Here is a 14,364-nt window from a genome sequence, read left to right on the forward strand (position 1 = left end):
GCCAGTCAATATTGTGGCTTCGATTGAATTTGAAATTAAATTTTATAATAGAAGTAATATTATTTTATTGATTTCCTAAATTGTTATTATTATTATTATTTATTATTATAGGCAAATTCACTAACAAATAAGCAGACTAGAAAAATTAATTCTTTTTTTTACCTATGTCAAAAAAACTAATGTCAACCAGACTTGAAAATACCGAGATCAATACAAGTAATAGTCAAAATGTTAGTGATAACATAAATAATTCAAAAGGAAATAATTTGTAGATCGACCGATATCGGAGAAATTATCAATAAAAAAAGTCATTGTGTAAATACGGTTTCAGATATTTGGGTACCTGACGATAGTTACGTCTTTCCTAGTAGTCGTAAGAGAAATTTAAAATTTCAACGGTGTTGGTTTAAACGATGGAATTGGTTGGCATATTCTGAAAAAGATGACGGAGCGTACTGTAAATATTGTGTTTTTTTTGCTGGAGAGGGTGGAGGTGTTGGTAAACAAACTTTTGGTAATTTGGTAAAGAAACCATTTAAAAACTGGAAAGATGCTATTGAAGTATTTAATAATAATACAAATTGTGAACATCACAAAACTTGTATTCTAAAAGGAACATGTGCCAAACAAATTTTAGGAAAAAAAGTCGAACCTATAGATATCCAAGTAGATTCAGGAATAAAACGTAAAATAATTGAAAATAGAAAAAATCTTATTCCTATCATTGAAACTATCATTTTTTAGTGGCAGACAAAATCTTTCTCTAAGAGGTCATAGAGATAGTGGCCCCTTGAATTTAACAGAGCCTAATGAAAATGATGGACATTTTCGTTCATTGTTGAGATTTCGTGCTGATAGTGGTGATGTAGCATTAAAAACGCACTTAGAAACCTGTTCTAAAAATGCTTCCTATACAAGTCCAATGATTGCTAATGAAATAATTTCAACGTGTGGGGACATTATTTAAAAAAAAATAGTCAATAAAATTAATGAAGCGAAAAATATTTTCGATATTAGCAGATGAAACATCTGATATTTCTGGTATCGAACAATTTTCTTTGTGTGCGAGGTATTTTAATAATGGTCAAATAAATGAAGATTTCCTACTGTTTGTTCCGGTAATTGATGTCACTGGTAAAGGCCTTGCTAATACACTGTTAACTTCGCTTGATTTGATTGGGATAAATTACAATTACATGATTGGCCAAGGGTATGATGGTGCTGCCGCAATGAGTGGTGTATTTCATGGTGCCCACGTTTATGTCCAAGAAAAATGTCCACTAGCAATATACGTACATTGTGCATCTCATAGTCTGAATCTTGCTATTTCTGATGCATGTAATATTACTTCAATAAGAAACTGTTTAGGAAGTGTTGGGTCAATTTATAATTTTTTTAACTCGCCAAAAGGACAAAATATTTTAACTACATCTATTCAAAATATTGTACCTATTTCATCTCATACAAAATTAAAACAATTATGTCCAACACGTTGGGTGCAGCGCCATGACTCGGTAATAATTTATCTAGAGTTACAAGATGCTGTGATTGATGCTCTAGAAAAAATAAGCAGTTGGCCCGATAAAAATACATCTTCATCAGCAAATGAATTGCATTTTGTGATTAATAACTTTGAATTCCAGATTACTATACATATAATATCAACAGTATTTGCTGTTAGTTTACCACTAAGTAAACTTTTACAAACACCTGGATTTGATTTATCTCATGTTATTAATATGGCTGATAATTCTATAAATGTTTTAAACGGAATGAGAAAAAATGTTGAAAAAGATTTTAAATTATTATTTGAAAGAGCAGAAATATTTTGTAAGAATTCCAATATCAACATTTCTTTGCCTCGTCGTGTTGGTAAACAAGTACATCAAGATAATACAGCTGTTACTACGCTTGAGGAATATTACAGAGTGACAATATTTATTCCATATTTAGATAATTTTATAACAATGATAAGTGATCTTTTATTAAAACATAAATCTTTGTTGAAGAGCTTTAATTGTTTGTTTCCGATTAAAGAGAAAGACAATTCAGATACTTTTGAAAATGAAATAACAGATTTAGTAAAAAAATATTTACAATTATTGCCATCTTTTTCTTCTTTAGTAGTTATTGCAGAACTTAAATTATGGCGGACTTCTCTACAAAATTTGTCTAAAATTCCATCTAATTTATCAGAGTTACTTAATAATTGTAATGAAAATGACTATCCAAATGTCTACAAACTGTTAAAAATCGTGGCAACTTTACCCATTACAACAGCTACTGCAGAAAGGTCATTTTCGACAATGCGACAATTGAAAACTTATCTCAGAAATACCATGGCAGAGAACCGTTTAAATGGATTAGCTTAACTGAATATTCACAGAACAATTGAAGTTAATCCAGAAGTAGTGTTGGATGAATTGGCAAAAAGAAAAAGAAAAATTGATTTAGTATTGTAAATTGTAATTACATTGTATTGTAGGTGATAACTATTTTAACCCTGAAATTCGGACATTAAATATATTATTATGCATTTTATTACCAATGTTTAATAAGTTGTATTTGTTTAAAACTAATAAATTGATGAATTTAATTTTTACGACATATGTTATATTTTTACAATAAAATAAATATCCGATACCACGAAGGCACGAAGTAAAGTATGGTAAGTTTAAATTTGCTGAACCCCCCCATACAAAGTTCCTGGCTACACCACTGATTGATAATGGCTGGATTTTGCAAATAAATTGGTTAACATGTACCAGCTTAGATGTAGACCAATTTACGTGATATTATTGAATCAACACTAGTTGATTGGGGTATTCAAATATCTAACATTTCCGGCGGAACCACAGACAACGGTACAAATGTGAGTAAAGCTGTTGAACTATTGGGAATCAATAGTATTAGTTGTTTTGGTTATACGCTTAACAATGGTGTTATGTCTTCGATGTCACTAAGCCCTATTCAAATACTATTATCTAAAATTTCTAAACTTAGATTTAAGTTTCATTACAGCTCTAAACTGCGCAGATTACTTAAAGAAGCACAACAAAAACATAACATGCCTCAAATTGTTACGCCTGCTTCTGTGTGGCAAGATGGTGGACAAGCTTGAGAGCACTTCAATTCATAAGAAATCAACAAGAAGCTCTTTTTGATGTTTTATATAAATTGAAATCTAATATTATAAAATATCACCCAAATTGTTATGAACAAAAACTTATACGTGTAATATGTAATCTGTATGAACATCTGAAGACATAAGGAGAACATAAGAGTTCAGAACAAGTTGTGCAGCTTCTTTAATATGGCCCATTTAACTAAACTATTTAAAGCCTTTAAAGAATTTAAATCAATTCCACAAAACAATGATAACTGAATATATACATGTAATCTTACTCAAGGTGAAAATCAAGATAATAATGGTGATACTGAAGAATTTTTTTCAACTATATCTCAATGTTCACTGCCTACCGGTGAGATAACCTCTTACCTCAATAATAATAAAGTTGATGAAACTAACAACAGTGATGAAGATACTCTTGCCAATGCCAGTAATAATATTTCCTCCGACATAATGTTGAATCACTTAGAAGATCACATAAAAAGAGCCATTAAAACACAACTTTTTAAACGATATGAAAGTAATCAAGTAATAAAGTATCAATATCTAAGTATTAATATCTTTTCTGATCCAAGATACAGAAATCATTACATCGAATTTCCACAAAAGAATTTTATCATAAGTTTAATAAAACAAGAAATGGACGATATTGGACAACAAATGAAAGTTGATGAACATGACAAAAACACAAATATTGGAGGTTGGTCTAATAATTATTGAAATAATAAACAAAATAATGTGAGTAACTAATTTTGGCTAAATTTTTAAAATATAATAGGATTGGCTGCATTTTTGGGAAATCTTTCAAGCCTACCCGTTGAAACGAATTCCATACAAGATTTGAACCAAGTAGAACTTGAAAAGTATTTACCATTGCCAAGTGTTGGCTTGAATTGTAATCCTTTACAATGGTGGAAAATATTCGATTCAGAATTTCCAACATTTGCAAAATTAGCTATGAAGTACTTATGTATACGGGGCACAAGTGTACCAAGTGGATGGATTTTTAGTTGTGCTAGTAATGTTATTACAGATCATCGATCTTCATTGTCTCTAGAACATGCTGAAAAGTTAATATTTTTGTCTATGAATGCCAAGTATGTTTCTAAGTGACTTACTCACTGTGACATATAGTTCACCTATACAAATTACTGCTGTTAAATTGTTTTTTTTTTTTAAATTGTTATTCTTTCGCAAGACGAGACATTATAATAATGATTATTATATTCTATATTACATTATTATTAAGTTTTAGTGCTTGCTGTTTTTTAGTATCAATGGCAATCATATAGATTATAATATTATATACAGCAGCGGTTCCCAAACTGAGACGTGCGTCTCCCTTGAGAGGCGCGAGCTTTTGGCAGGGGAGGCACGAGGCACGTAGTAAATATTGATATTTTTAAATCAATAATAATTTTGTTGAAGTGTCATAACTATTCCAAACAAATATTTCACTATTATGTTAGTATTATTTAGAGTCGCGTTATACTCGTACAATAATATACTTGATTCGGAGATTTCTGTAAATGTCGTTACAGCATTACCGCATTACCGATAACCCAGTATCATTGCGTCTACCGAATAGTGTTGAATTGCAGTGAGTAATGATCAATATTAATACATTTGCACAATAGCAGTATTAGTCGTGAATGAACCATACGTAAAGTGTATTCGTCATTTTCGAATTGCGCATTGTCAACAGTGTTGGGAATAGATAACTAAAATATTATCTAGATAAAGATAATAGATTATTGGTAGGAATTTATCTAGATAAAGATAATAGATAAAAAAAATTAAAGTATCTAGATAAAGATAATAGATAAATGTGATTTATCTAGATAAAAAAAATAGATAAATATTTTTTTGCTGTTTTTTTTCATAATCGGCAATAACTATTCAGTGGCATATCCAGAAATATTTTAATGTGGGGGACCGGGGACGAGCGTCATCGAACTGACCTGGGTCGTCTATAGTTACTTGAGCTAAATCAATTGCTGTTGATACACTACTGGATTTTTTAGAATCATCCATATATGTTGTAGTTAAAAATCGCTTCATACTCAAATATAGCTAGTCAAAAACCGAAATAAAAATAATAGGTATAAACAACTAGAACACTAGAAAATCACAATTGACGACAATTATTACTGTCCGCGTTGTATACTTGTAAAATAAACTGTGACAGTGTTTTATCGTTCTGAATGTTCTGATAATCAAAACTCTGAAGTAGGTATAATCATATTATTATGTTAACTGTAGTGTATTTGTGTATATTATTATTACAAAACAATAAAATGTAAAGATGGATATTATTAGTGAATCATAATATATATTATATATAATGTATAATATATTTAAATATATATATAATCATATAAATTAGATAAGACTCTATTTATAACTGCAGTAGTGCGTGACGCAAGCGGGTCTTGTACGAAACAGACCCGTATGTTTTTACGGGTAATCCCGGGAGTATGGGACATCGCCACGGTCGATCAGAAATAACTAATAAGTAATAAGTAATAACCTGCAGAAACATTAAATTAATAAACAGAAATAACACAACAGCCAACGACCATTAACTATTAGATTCAAGATATATTTTATACTTTGTGACTGCTTTAAATTTGTACTACATACCTATTCTGTTACATTATATTGCTATTTTATTTTGAACAAAAATGTAAAAATGTATACTTGTATACGAAAATATTAAAAAATACCTATGTATAAAAATTATCTAGATAAATTGATATAGATAACTGAAGTTTTCATCTAAGATAAAAAAATAGATGACCAGTAGATTTTAATCTAGATAAGATAATATATAATGGAAATTTCATCTAGATAATTATCTAGATAAGTCCTAACACTGATTGTCAACTAGTGTTTTATATCAATTCTGGAAAAATAGAAAAATTTCTCAATATTAAGAGTACAACCAAGCGTTTAAATGAAGACAACAATAAAGAAGAAAATAAATGTAGGTTAAGAAAATACGATGATAGTTATTTAGACTTTGGTTATACCTACATTAAAATAGACAACGAAGAACGTCCTAAATGTCTTATTTGTTTAAAAGTATAAGCTGCCGATGGTATGATTCCAAATAAATTAAAGCTTCATTTTGAAACTAATCGTGGGTCATTAATTAATAAAAAATGTGATTATTTTGTAAGGCAACGTGAACAGTTAGAAAAACAATCAACCAGTCTTATGAAACAGACAAGTGTTCCGACCAAAGCACTTTTAGCTTCTTACAAGGTAGCGTTTCGTGTTTCGCAGAGTAAAAAACCTCATACAATTGCTGAAGAACTCATTTTACCATCAGCTATTGAAATGGTTTCTACTATGATCGGGGAATCTACTGCAAACCTACTTAAAACTAGTTAACTACATAAAAACAAGGCCTGCCAAAGCTGAAAACATATTGCCTTCGCTACTGTACAACTATGACGAAACAGGGTTATACAGGAGAGCATAACCAGACAGTACCCAAGCGTCCAAAGCTGATAAAAACACGCCCGGTAGGAAGATCAGTAAAGATCGAGTTTCTGCATTGCTATGCGCTAATGTTGACGGAAGTCATATTTTAAAGCCTGTGATTGTTGGGAAAAGTACATAACCACGTGCAATAAAAAATATTATTGACTTTTACCAGTTCACTACTACAACTCGAAAAATGCGTGGTTCACTTCAGACATTACAATAGATTTTTTCATAAAAAAGCAATGCCAGAAATGTTGTAAATTCCTGACGACAAATTGAAGGCCTTAGTTCTACTAGACAATTGTCCAGCACATCCACAAGTCGAACAGCTTACTAGAGATGATAAAAAGATCACGTGCATGTTTTTGCCAGCAAACACAACTTCTCTAATTCAGCCTATGGATCAAGGCATCATCTACACAGCCAAACGTCTAAACAGAAAGAAGCTTTTAAATGAAATTTTAGGTGACGAAACATTTCCCCTAAAAACATGCTTATTGATGCCATACCCAGGTCCTCAATCGTATGCTGATAATACTAAAAGAAAATTTAATGACCGTCTCTCTAGAGCAAGAAAAGTAGTAGAAGATATTTTTGGACAGCTTACACAAAATTTTTGTATTTTACATAATTTTATTAAACAACATGGAAATATTGGAAATAACACTCAATTATCAAACTCTATATTAATAAATACAGTTCATAATATAACTCCAATTCCAAGACAATGAGTTAGTGCTAATAGAGATGCATTTGAAGTTGGAGAAAAAGTTAAAGACTTCATTTGTTCGCCTTTAGTGGGATTAAGATATTTTAAAAATCGTTGAATGCCAATCGGTTTAGTAAAGAATTAAAATAAATATTATTATTAAGAATTTTTTTATACTTAAATTTAAATGTATTATCATAAATATTTATTTATAGGTATTTTGGTTTTAAGTTTTTTCATTATAAAAATACTCAAAATATATAATATGTTTAATAATAGAACTTTTAATAAATACATGTTAACAAGAATCTTATTTTAAATAAATGTTAATCAACTTTAGCAGTATAGAAGTGTTACTTACGTGGTTGATTCATTTCTTTTCCAATTTCCTTCCATATTGATTCCTTAAACGAATAGTCAATATACTTTTAGTGATTTAAATCATATAAACCATTCTTAGCTGTAACTAACTTACTTAAAATTTCATTGTTCATTTTAAGAAAATATTTGTAGATTTGACCAATAAAATATGTGCTAGGATGTTAACATATCGAAACAATATTGTGATAAATATATTTTTCTATATTCTATTTTAGAAGATGAACGAAGCTATCGCGTTCATACCCCAACCCCTTCACAATGACGACAACCGTGCTGACACGACATGCACCGACATAACATTACTTGATAGAATGTTTGTCGGTACGACACGTTGTGGTTAGTGTCTGCGCGCTGAGTGCTGAGGCTGACCATGAACTAAGGTAATATGGACTGGCAATGACAGTAAAATATGCGATCAGGTTTTGATACGGACTTTTTGTGGTGGGATAAATTGTGAAGCTGAAGCGACATCTGTTAGACAAAAACAATAATAAAACAAAAATATGAAATGAGTTTCAAATAACATACCAGAACATGTAGAATATTACAAACAACTTGTTAAAAACTATATTAAACTTGTCATGAAATTATAATAAAACACATTTTGAAAGACTCATATTATTTTGTTCTTATTATTATACACTTACCACTGAAGTATAAGTATTCATTTTTAAAAATGTCCAGAAAGTGTTGTATAATTAGTTGCAAAAGTTTTGATGGGGAATGCAGCTTTTTTAGTATTCCTAAGGCATCTTTTTCTTCTTGGACAGAAATTATTAAATCAATTAATGGATGCGATACCAAAATTAAGTTTATTTGTGAAAAACATTTTCTCCCCAAAGATATAATAAAAATTTATGCTGGGGTTGAGGTATTGTACATATTATAATTAGAGTAAATATTAATTAAATTTTAAAAATAAACAATATTTTAAAAACATAGTTGGTAAAATTTAAGAGGATGTCAGCGCAATTTTGTTTTCTCTCTCTGTCCCACATGCAACATAAACAAAATCTAATTTTGCAGAATCATTTTTTTTCTTGTTTTTGAGCAAAGTTAGAGTAAAATCACCCATTACAAAAACGATAGAGAATAATATTTTTGAAGGTTGACATATTCGGTTTGTCTAAATATTGTCTCAAAACAAATTAAACACCATTTAAATTTACACAATTTTTTTGTTTATTTTGAAAGTCAAATAACGATAAAATATAAAATCAATTTGTCATATCCTTAAACATTTTATCATCTATAATTTTAGTAATAGTTGAGGTAAAAGTGTTTTATTCATGCCACAGGTGGGTCTGAGAGGGAAAACAAATATTGCACAGGCATCCTCTTAACTGTTATTTAAACTTTGAAGTACATACATAAGAAATAAATAAATAATTACCAAAAAAAAAAAAATACTAATATAATTTAGGGTTTGGACTTTCCTCAAAAAGTGAAACCTAGTTTAGCGAAAGGTGCAATTCCTCAAATTTTTGATACGGTTGAACATGGAATTGTTATTGCTTAGGTAAATTAAATGTAGTACATTATGGTAATTTACAATAAATATGTTAAAACTGTTAAACAACCAAAAATATAATTTAATAGCAATCTACAAAAAATGTTATTGAAGAAAGTCCTCAAAAAATTGTTAAATGTAGGAGACAATTGTCATGGCCAGTTCAAAACCACCCGGCATTGAATAACATGAATATAACTGGTCATGAGGTAAGTAATTACATAAATGGTTATTTACTTTTAACAACTAAAAAACGTTTAAACAGTTACTTCAATTATAAGTTATAAGTTATAACTAAATAATATAAATATACAATGTTCATATATTTTGATAATAGGTTTTAGATACAACAATTGATTGTTCTTTTTTGAAAAATATTAAAAATAATATAATGCTGCCAAATGGTTGGTACCATTATATTAATACCGAAGGTCTGATATTTTTTTACACCAAACTTGATATGATGAATACTTATGAAAAAGTTGTTGTTGACAAACAAATTGTCATAACCAAAGATCAACGTGTAAGATGCTATATATCAGACAATATATTCAGTGAAAACGATTTGCTATTGCTTAAGATATTGACGTTTTCAAACCTGGAAATAGAAAAATTAATACATTTATTAGATGTAAAACGTGTATGTATACAGGTGGCCCGAGAACATTGAATTATAAAGGTATAAAATGTGTTGGTTTGAAGACCATATTTTTTTTCTTTAGGTCTTTTAGTAAAACATGGCATTAAAAATAAAAACGATATTTGGAGACACGAGAAATGTTCATATTTATTACATAAGCCCAATGTGAAAAGGTGTACTTGGTGTGAACGATTAAGTACAGCTTTCCGAGTAAAAAAACATGAACAAACTATAAAAAATAGAGTACCGCGAATTAGTAGCACATTAGCCCCAAATCGTAAAAAAATATTGATGATTTAAAAAAAGGCTAAACATAATATACAAAAATCCAATTTAAGGTAACATTTTTATACACGCAAACATTGTAATTTGAACTTCTAAAAAACGTTAAATCTATAAAGGTACAAAAAGAAAGTAGAAAAAATGAGGATTCGATTGGTAAGCTTACAATCTAAAACGAAGAAGCTGTCTGCTCATGCATTAAATGACATTTTAAATAATTATAATATAAATGAATCACAACAAACTTTAATCAGAGAGATTTTAAACAGTTGTTTAGTAAAGCCAACTAACAGAACGTACTCTGAAAATTGGATACTTCTTTGTATTTTGCTTCACATAAGGTATTATTATAAGTTATAAGTTATAACATATTATATTAAAATTATACCAATAGGTAAATAATAATACAATTAATGTTTATCCAATAATTATTACTTAAAAGGTCATCAGCAACTTACAATTTTTTAAGAGATCAAGGTATCTTGCCCTTACCTTGTTCTCGCACAATTCGCAACTATTTAGCAATAGTGAAATCAGATTATGGCTTTGACGAAAATTTTTTCAATTTGTTCAAAACTAAAATGAGTCTTTTAAGTGATACTGAAAAGCACGGCATTCTCATTTTTGATGACATTATTTTACGTGAAAGTATTAGTGTTGATACGAAGACGTTGACTTTTTGTGGATTAGAGGATTTCGGTAAAGATAATTCAAATTTAAATTCTGGGTTAAAAGCTGATCACGGTTTAGTAATGATGTTCCAAAGCTTGGGTTCCAATATCACTCAGCCAATTGCAGTATTTGCGTCAAAAGGACCAGTTAAAGGTTATTAAAACATAAAAATAACAATTATACATCAGTTTCAGTTATAACAAAATTACAAGTCAATTTTATGAGTTATACTTTATCAATTAGTAGTTAAAGCTATAGCTCTTCTTGAAAATGCAGGAGCAAAGATTGATGGTGACGTAAGTAATGGAAGTTCAACAAACAGAAGGTTATGGAGTGAATTTGGGGTCTCTGGTAAAGTAGGAAAATTAAAAATTTTTAATGTTCACCCAATGAATGATGATCGAAAGATATATTTTTTCTCCGATGCACTTCACTTAATCAAAACAGTCCGAAATAGGTTATACAATAACAAAATGTTAAGGGTAATTAATTATATTATTATAAAACTTACGAATTATTTTATTGATTGTTTAATAATAAAAATTAGATAAGTGATCAACATAATTACATTAAATGGGACCATTATATATATATTATAATATATTGTTATATTATAACAAGATTTGAAACAAATTTCGAAAAGAGTTTGCCCAAAAATAACTAACAGGCATTTAGTTTTGGATAGCTTTTCCAAGATGAATGTAAAGCTTGCCACTCAAGTAATTTCAATCTAAAACAAAGAAATACATACTAGGCAAATAAGATGTAATTTAATTTTTGATAATTATCCACTATTTCAGATTTTTAGTAACTTGGTACCAGTAGGCTTGAAATATCACAAGGACCATGAAAATGTACACAAATTAAAATTTAGTCAAGAAACCGAAAAGTTTTCCAAGTTATTTAATGATATTTTTGATTCATTAAATAAAGGATTTCCTGCGGAGGGTATTAGGAGAAATTCTGCTGATTTTAAAGTAATAATACTCATATAATAATAATAATAATAAAAAAATAAAAATAAATAATTTTATTAACTTTATACACTTAACTCGGGTTGATCAATGGGAATCTAATATGTTAAATAGTAAAATAAATGAATCAGATTCTTAACTAAACAAACTGCTGAAGGATTTCGAGTTACGATTCAATCAACTATAGATTTCTCAACATATTTGTTAGATATCGGATTCCATTATGTATTGACCAATAAAATGAATCAGGATAAATTAGAAGTATTGAGCTACCTATTTGTAATGTTAAGATGTTAGGCAATAATTAAAAAAACAAAAAATTATTGTTCTGTTTTGATAGCAATTTTTTGGTTCTGTTCGATAAGTTACGGGTCCTAATGACCATCCTTCAACCCCAAATTTTTACAGGTTTATAAAATATTATCAGTTTACTCCATTTTAAAACCTACAAAATCTGGAAACTGTACAATATTGGAAACTGCAACCCCCAAAATTTCTTTGAATGACATCAAAGAAGTTTTTAATGCAAATGAATCTTTGAGATTCAAAAAACAACAAAACTTGACTTCTAGACTTGATGAAATAGTAAATACTGGTATGTGGGAAGCTGATGACATTATCTTGTTCATGGTGCTGACGATCTGTTAGATGTAAATTGGAGTATTATTTTATATTAATTAATAATTTGTCCGGTGCCGGTCTGCGAGTATCGGTTCAGTGTGTTCATCCTTTATTCCATATAGTTTACACGTTAATTCAACTTTTAGATATATGTGTACGAAAAATATATCGTAAACATAGAAGGCACAGCTTATAGAAAACTTATAAACATGGTCCATTACATTTATTTAGAAACCAAAATCTACAATTTGGGAGATATTAAATTTCGCCAGAAATGAACCGGTAAAAATAACCTTTATGATAAATTCCGCCTATTTTATTCTATATTTAAGATTATAAAATGTAATACAAAATTCCTTTTAAGTTTATCCGGGGTTTGTCTACCTTAAACAAAAAAATTTTTTATCGAAAAGTGAAATTAAATTTTTATGAACATTAGAAGATGAAATTTTTACAACATTGGAAAATCACTCAATTTTCATGTAGCGATTTTCTTATTTTGTTGTTATTTTGAATTACAAATATTGAATATTAATTCATAACTGTAGACAAATTCACACACAAAGTTTATTTTGTGAATTCATATGCTTCACAAAATATGTAAAATATTTTGAGTTGTTGTAAGTTTTTTACATTTTCAATTTTCATTTTTTTTTATACTATTTTTTATAAATGTTAATTGAAAAGTGAAAATGATTTTGTTGTTAAAAAGTTATAATATTTTCAAATTGTATAGTAAAGGATTGAAAATTGCATACAAGATTTCACTTAAGCAGTGTTTAACGATGTTTGTCATTTTGTAATTCGGTTACAAAACAGGCCAATTGTGCAAAAGTATACTTAGCATTTCGCCAGCATCACTGATAATTTAAGAATAATACTATGAATAATAATAATTCAATTTACCAGCTACCGTATTAAAAATTAATAGTAAGTAAGAACACTATAAAATATCCTAGACTCTGATTAGAATCGTTTTTCATCAATTACGATAAAAATTTTAACGTTTGGTTTCACCGAACGTTATTTTTACCGTTATGTTGAACCGGCGTTGTGCAAAGCTTCCTATTAATGAAATTTCCAGTTATTTAATTTTACATTTTGTTGTGTTGTACGTTCGTCCGAATCTCTCGAAACGCTCCAAACTGGTCCGAGTGGGTCTGACGTTCGTAATTGTTTTTTGAAGACACTACTATTTCGTTTAAGGTAACTTGAACTTGTCTAATTTTTTACTCTAGTTGATATGTTTAATACATTTTAATATTTTTTAGTATGAAAGAAGTATTTAGGAACTATGTTCACTATGTTCCAATTTACCACCATCATATCTATAACTATAACTTTTTTAGGGGTCAGGTGGTTTTAATTATTACATAAATGATACAAATAGAGGAATTTTAATGTATTGACACATATTTATTATTACATTAGATACATAATAAGAATTTTTCAACACTTGGTGGCCTTAAATGTTTTTGAGGAATCAACATGGAAAAATTAAACTGATTTACTATTATGTAAAGTTCATTTTTCTATTTTTGTTAAGAAATATATTAACAATTTCTTCGACATTTAGAGGTGTGTTACGATGAATAGTAACATTTCTTAGTTGATTTCTCAAAAACGTAAGTCAACCAAGTGTGAAAAACTCTTTTTTCAACAGATACAGTAGTAACTAGTACATAATATATTTAACATAACATATATTGTTGGACATTTTTCGGTGTTTATATTACCTGATGTTAAGTTCCAAATGAAAATAATTTATACTACTGTTTACTACTTATATTTCAATGAGGTCAATTTTTTTAGCCATTATTCGAGAAATAGGTCAAAAATGTCCTAAGAAAATACAAAATGAATTTAAAATTTCAAAAAATGCAAAAAAGTTTTGGTTAGAATACGGAGTACTTGAAACATATTTATAACTAGCTTGGAAAGAATCTATAATGC

The sequence above is a fragment of the Myzus persicae genome, unplaced genomic scaffold (genome assembly GCF_001856785.1).
Source record: "Myzus persicae strain clone G006 unplaced genomic scaffold, MPER_G0061.0, whole genome shotgun sequence".
Lineage (NCBI taxonomy): Eukaryota > Metazoa > Arthropoda > Insecta > Hemiptera > Aphididae > Myzus > Myzus persicae.